This window comes from Nannospalax galili, unplaced genomic scaffold (assembly GCF_000622305.1).
Source record: "Nannospalax galili isolate Female #2095 unplaced genomic scaffold, S.galili_v1.0 scaffold34, whole genome shotgun sequence".
Taxonomy (NCBI): domain Eukaryota; kingdom Metazoa; phylum Chordata; class Mammalia; order Rodentia; family Spalacidae; genus Nannospalax; species Nannospalax galili.
The window spans coordinates 1,295,533-1,302,753 of NW_008338996.1; the positions used below are offsets into that span (position 1 = coordinate 1,295,533).

At 44.6% G+C, this 7,221-nt stretch overlaps 1 protein-coding gene across 1 annotated transcript in view; it reads left to right on the plus strand.

The window, feature by feature from the left end:
- The first annotated feature begins 2,337 nt into the window (after positions 1-2,337).
- Positions 2,338-7,221, plus strand: part of Rab14 (RAB14, member RAS oncogene family) — a 24,242-nt gene continuing 19,358 nt past the window's right edge. Inside the window, exon 1 of the mRNA XM_008833455.2 lies at positions 2,338-2,693. The gene's annotated coding sequence lies outside the window, so the exon portion shown is untranslated. The remainder of the gene's footprint in view (positions 2,694-7,221) is intronic.

The window sequence follows — 7,221 nt, forward strand, 5'->3', positions numbered from 1 at the left end:
GCTGTCTGGAAAATGCTGAGAAACAGCTATTTAAAAGCGTTAACTGGAAAAGTTGATGGATGTTTGGCAGGACAGTCCTTGATTCTGCTGTAATCAAATTACCCTTGGTCTCTCTTAACTTTAGGAAAGTTAAGGCTTGTCACAAGAATTGATATTTGTATATCTGTAATTTCTTTGCTTAGCAGGGGATTGGCAGTCTGTGCACACAATGTTTCTGTTCAAAGCTGATTCAGAATGATGGCTTAAGCAACAACTCAGGATCTACAGTGAAGCTGGCTACGGTATTACAAGGACAGCTAACAAGGAGCTGTGGGGTGGTGCTTGGGAATAGGAACTCTGAAGTCATTTGACCAAGCTCACTGGCAATTTTTACTTATATGACTTTAGGCTTATATGACATTCCACTTTTCATCCAAAAAATTGGTGAATACAGCAATGACTTCATAGGGATGGTTTAGAAATTTAATAATATGCGTGATTTTTGGACAGCTTCTGGTACTATTAATGCTCAATAACACCAAAAAATTTCACTTTAGGTAAGATACACAGATACTTTCTGGCTAGGCATGAAATTATACCCAGGCAAATACCCATAACTGATTTTCAGCTTTTTTTTTTTTTTTTTTTGGTCTTTTGAAACAGGCTCTCCCTGCAGCCCCAGCTGGCTTGGAACTCACTTTGTAGACCAGACTGGCCTTGAACTCACAGAGATCCACCTGCCTCTGCCTCCGAAGAGCTGAGACTACAGGCATGCACCACCACACCCTGTCTTCAGCTTTCTTTTTTATCACATGCAGTTTGTTTATTCAGACCCTGGTATGTACTAGGCAAATATTCTACTATTGCCTAGAAATTTTCTTCATTTCAAAACTGTCAAAATATGACCATAAACTGTATTTAAAGATAGACTAATATGCTAATTAAAGCAAAGACTTCCAGGCTGGAATGCCTTGCTACATGTTATTAATATATCCGTCCTTGTGCCAAAGCAGTTCTAAAATATAAATTAAAGGTAAATATAAAAACAAATAAATCTACACCCAAGAGCTACAAAGTGAAAATGCTCTGGGCCCTAAAAAGTAAAAACGTGGCTTGACCAAGGTATCCCGGCTCCATTAGAGGGCCAAGTTGAAAGATGGAGTGGTTGGCAAATTGTGAAACATGGCCTTCCTTTCTTCCTGTTGTAATGGGAAGAACTGTAACTCAGCTTTCAAATCAGACACCCAGGGACAAAGTGAGAAGTCACAGATTTATTCTGGAGCCTGAAGGCAGTAGGCCTAGAGGAGTAATTGCCAAAGCCTGAACAACAATCAGCAGTCCTTTTCCAGTATATACAATTTAGCATTATTTCAGACACACTCTGGCAGTGGTGGGCGTGGGGGGGGTCACGAGTCATTCCAGCCTATGTGGCAATGGATCACGCACAGGGGTCTTCAACCTACAGGTCATAAAAGGGGCGAGGTTCCAGGACTTGGCTTTCCAAGAGGGGACACGTGTTTACAAAAACAGAAGCAAAAGTTAAACATACACTTGTTTTCTCTAGCTGGCAAGAAGACTGGTTTCCTAGGTAAACTAGGGATTTGTTTTCTTAGGCCAGCAGGGGCTGATAAGCAGGGGTTGTTTGCTGAACCTACCTGCTCTGGGTTTTTTCTCAATTAATTTTAGTTTTCTCTCTTAATTTTTTTCAGCTTTTCTCTTCACTGTCAAAGGTGTCCCAAAAGCAAGGTTAGAAGAGACAGAGGTGAAACACGGATAGAAAGGACCACTTCCTAGCTGCATGGCTTTGTACATGCGGCTTTGTGGATGTGAGCCACAGTTTCATCACCAATAAATTGGGGAGATGAGTTCGGGTGTGGGTTCGAGCTCCAAGTTTCCTGGTTTCCGGCTGTGTACGAAGTGTCGGTACGTAAATGCTGCATGAATGCAGTAAGTGCGTGTGTCACTGTGGCAGGGGATGGAAAGGGCCGGGTGAGAGCATAAAAGTAGTGCAGTCTAGCCGGGCGTGGTGGTGCACGTCTTTAATCCCAGCACTGGGGAGGCAGAGGCAGGCGGAACGCTGTGAGTTCAAGGCCAGCCTGGGCTACATAGCGAGTTCCAGGACAGCTGGGGCTACAGGGAGACCCTGTCTCAAAAAGAAAAAAAAAAAAAAAAAAAGTAGTACAGGCTCCAAAGCCGACCAGCTTAGAAATCACAACCCAGCCGCACTAGGAACACTGCAGGTGAACCTGAGCGGAGACTCCCGGGACCAGGAAGAGCGACTGCGTCTGCGCAGAGAGCTCTCCCCGCCCCTTCAACAGCGAGTGCTAGGGGGCGGGACTTGGAGGGCCGGACTGAGGAAGGGGCGTGGCCAGCGGCTCAGCCTCCGCCACTCTCTTCCGGGCTCCGCCAGCTGCGTGCGCATCCTCCCCCCTTCTTTTGTGGTTCGGCCCATTGCGAGGGTGACAGGAAACCCTGTGTAGGGAGCGCCGCCATCTTGGACCAGCCCGAGGAGGATCCTGAGGGAGCCGCGGGAGCAGTCGCTGCTGCCACCGCTACTGCCCCTGGCTCATCTGCAGTTCCAGGCCAGCCCGCCTTCCTGCCGGGGCCTCGGCCGACCGCACCCGGCCTCCTTCCCGCCGCCTCTGGACTCTGCTTCCTCGTCCTGACGCCCCCCTCCCGCCCGGAAAGCTGCCCAGCCACCAGCAACCCCCCAGGTAACCCCGGCGGCCTTTCCCCTGGCCGCCCAGCGCCGGCCTCCCAGCCCGGCCTTTCTGAGGGGCGGAGGCGGGCGGGTGGTGTCTGGCCGGGGCCGCAGGCCGCGGCGAGCCTGTGGGTCGGCCGAGGGCGCCGGCCTGACAGGACTCAGTGGTACCGGGGCGCTCGTGTGGGTCCGGGCCGGTGGTACTCCGCGGCCGCAGCCGGGCTCCGTGGAGGGCGGGAATGGTGGTGCTCCCGGGCGTCCACCTCTGCCCGCAGCTGCAGCGCACCCCCGCCGTCCTGCCCCCCACGAGCCCCGCGTGGCATTGCCGCCCCACAGGCCGCACCTTGGCGTCCTTGTCGTGGGCAGCCCGTGTGTAGCCGCGGATGGAGACACGGTCTGTGGGTCCCTACGGTAGCTCTGCACAGCATCTAGGAATAACGAAGAAAAAAGTTTGGGCATTTCTAGAATAGAAGACAAGGAGGTGGGCCGAGGCAGTGTCGAGGGTTTGCACTCCGCTGTGTGCCAAGCACGGGATTAGGTGTCTTCACACATACTTAGCTTGCTTTGAGTGGTCCTTTGAGGTGACTGGGGTGTTACCCATTTTTAGACGGGGGGAAACTGAGGCCCGATGCTGCCTCGTAGCTGGCTGATGATGGCACATTACAAACTGCCTTATTCCCGCACTGGCTGCTGCATTCCCCACACTACCTAACGTTAGACGAGAATTGAGACATAAACAGACATGCCCGGGTCGATTTCCTCTATTTGCGTTGAATGACAACGGATAAGACCCAAAGTCTGTCACGTCGGCTGCCGCTACATGCCAACTTCTCATTCCCCTCTTCAGAGGAGAGGTGGTGGTGAGTTTCCACTTTATTTGTGAAGAAAGGTGTGTGTACCTGCTGGTCTCAGGGCCCAGATTGAAACTCTTGGAAAGTTGGCTGTTCGTTGCGTTGCTGCTTCAACTCAGCTACCTTTTATATAAATGTGGTCATTGAGGACAAGTTTGACCCAGCAGTAATCCAGCTCCCCCTTTTCTCATCTTTCCACTATTTGTCTTGGGAGCTGTGTTTGGGTGATTTCACTTGGTCATGCCTGAAGGTGCTCGTGGGTTAAGGTTCTGGAATCTTGTCGTCTTGGAGTCCCACTCTGGTACTGCCATTTCCTATTACTTAATCGACCTTACAGCCCCAGACTCAGTGCCCTTATCTATAAAAGGGAATAATTGTTTTTACATTTCAGTTATTTCAGGGATTAAATAGGATTTAAAGAAAGCTGTTACTACATTGCTTGGCATGTAAGTGCCCCCGTGCCTACAATTTTGCTAGACTTGTACTGGTTGTTTAGTGTCAGTTGAAGGGAAGGAACATGACTTTGGAGCACTAGGGAAGTAGACGTTAATCCTAGCTGTCCGTTTCTTAGTATATAACCATTTGCATACCACTTCTGATCTGGTTTCCTGATTTGTAGAATGAGTTTTTAGGTAGGATTAGAGAACGTTTATAAAGTATTAGGCACTCAGTAAATAAAGTTATTGTAAAAATGTAAAAACCTTAGATCCTAATAGCTATTGAAAGTTCCTTGGAATTAAGGCTATTTAAAAATTTTCCCTGCTTTTTATTTTTCACTTGGTTTTATAATTGTATGCTTCAACTTTGCAACAGAATCTGGAATGTCCTTGCAGTGGATTTTTATAAGTAGTAATTGTGTTTGTATATATAATCTTAGTAAGATACGGAAGATAATATGTTAAAGATAGAGCTATTGGGGCTGGAGAGATAGCTCAGCTGTTAAGAGCACTGTCTGCTCTTATAGGGGACCGGGTTCAATTCCTAGCACCCAGAGGGTGGCTAACAACTGTCTGTAACTCCAGTTCCAGGGGATCTGATGACCGGTTTCCGGCCTCCACAAGGCATTGCCCAACACTGGTGCACTTATGTACATGCAGACAAAATACTCATACACATAAAATAAAATAAAATAAAAGACTAGAGCTGTTGATGCCTCATTAAAAAAACTTGAAACATTTTAATGTGATTAAAAATGTCAGCAGTGAAGGACTGGCAAGATGGCTCAGTGATAAGGGCACTAGCCACCAAAGCTGACAACTGAATTTAGCTTTGGAACTCGCATGGAAGGAGAGAACTGACTCCTGCAAGTTGTCACCTCCATGTGTGCACCCATGCATGCGCGCGCGCGCGCACGCACACACACACACACACACACACACACACACACACACAGTAAATAAATGGGAAAATGGTCTACCGTGGCGCAAAAGACACTTTACAACACTGGGCCTAGTGGTGCACACACTTAGGAGGCAGAGGCAGAGGCAGGAGGATGTCTGTGAGATTGAGGCCAGGTTGGGCTACATAGTGAGTTCCAAGCCAGCTGGGACTATAGAGAGACAGTGTCTCAAAAAGAGAGAGAGAGAGAGAGAGAGAGAGAGAGAGAGAGAGAGAGAGAGAGAGAGAGAAAGAAAGAGAGAAAGAAAGAAAGGGAGAGATAGTATTTTACCTTTTCCTTTTAACCTTTTTAATCCAGATCATTTTAAGCATTCAAAATGAAGCAATATATTGGGTATCAGTATAATGAGCATTCATATTACCCATCAACAGTGAAGATTCTTGCTCCCCATACATACAGTCATCCCACCTTCCTTAACTATGTTAAAGTCAATCTCTGATGCTTTTTACTCTAGCAGTAAGTGCAAGTTTCATTGGTTTTTTGTTAAGAACGTCTATGAAAAACGGTGCAGTATTAGGATATTTTCCCGTTCATAGCGTGCTATCATTAACTGGAAGAGTTTGCTCTTTCTTTTGAACATTAAGCAAACCGGGTGTTTGTTAATAGCACTGGCTGCTTTTGCAGAGGACCTGGGTTCCATTCCCAGCATCTACATGGTGGCTAACAATTGACCGTAACTCCAGTCCCAGGGGAATCCAGTGCCTTCTTTTGACTTCTGCAGGCACTGCATGACACAGATGCACTTACATACACACAGGCAATACAGTCATACATATAAAAGTAATAAAATATTTTTAAAAAGAAAAGTCGGTCTCAGAAATGGGCAGGTTATTTTCAGAGATTGTAGTACTGTTGTGGAAAGGAACTTGACCACTCATTTTTGTTAGACTGGTTATTAGATTAACTGTGAAAGTTTTATGTCCACCTGACTGACAAGCCAAGTAGCATTCCATTTTAGAGGGCCTCTGAGCAAGTCAGAATACTTCCATTCTTGAGCTCCATGAAGGTAGATATAATATTACCATTTTTTCCTTTGTCACTACTATATTGTCAGAACCTAGCATAGTGGTTTGTTCTTAGTAGATACTCAGTATTTTCATGTTGGAATCATAAAAGTTGGTCTTGGCTCCAGTGTTTTTAAACAAAATATATATAAAACAAAACTAAAACTAAGCAGTGAGATAAAGAAGGACTTTAGATAACCAACAATATTTAGTGGGTTGATTGTCCCCTGCTGTTGAATTAGTTATGTAAAAATTATGTAGTGATGTAAAGAATAGACTAAAATAGTTGTAGAACAGTATGAGTAATATAATGCATAAACAGACACAGTGAGGAGTTAAACGATAAAAAGTCTGAGAAAATGCCCTTCATTATTGGGTGTTTTTTTTTTTGTTTTTTTTTTTCTGAGACCAATCCCATGACTGGTTTCATATGATGTCTCATGTTATCAGTAATTGCAGAAATAATGTTGGAATGTTGAGCATTTTTATTTTCAGTTGTTAATCTGTTTGTGAAAAGTATATGTAAAATGCTTTTTGATTAAAATATTTGTTTTCTATACTTTATGTATTTCAGAACATACTACCAAGTGAATACAGTACATGCTCCAGTGTTAGTGCAGAAATAAAGTTCATAATTTCCCTCTGCCTTAAGAAGCTTATCTATTTTTGTAACAGTTTGGTGTGCATCCTTCCATATTTTGTGCATCTAAGACTTGAATGTATTATGTGTTTGAACATGACGAATGCATGACTTATGTTACAACCTTTTTCACTTACCAAAATCATGCATATATTTCTAATATAATAAATATATGTAGACATAGATTTTTTTAAAAAAACTATGCTTATTGCTTCATAGTACAGATATACTTTACCTTTATTCAGATACTGAGTATCTACTGAGCACAAACCGTTATGCTAGGTTTTGACAATATAATAATGATCAAAAAGCAGATAACATTGTCTCTGCCGCCATAGAACTAAAGAATGGAACCATTTCCTTGTTAATGGGAATGTAGACATCTTAGTTTTTGACTGTAAAAATGGTTTATTAAATGCGCTTATACACTTGTGGTCTTATGGACTGTAGCTTTAGTTTCTGTAGACCATTTCCAAGTGAATTTCTTTTCTTTCTTTTTTTTTTTTTTTTTTTGTGTTTCTGAGACAGGGTTTCCCTGTAGCCCCAGCTGGCTTGGATCTCACTATGTAGATCAGGCTGGCCTTGAACTCACAGAGATCTGCCTGCCTCTGCCTCCCAAATGCTGGGACTAAAGGCATGCACCACCA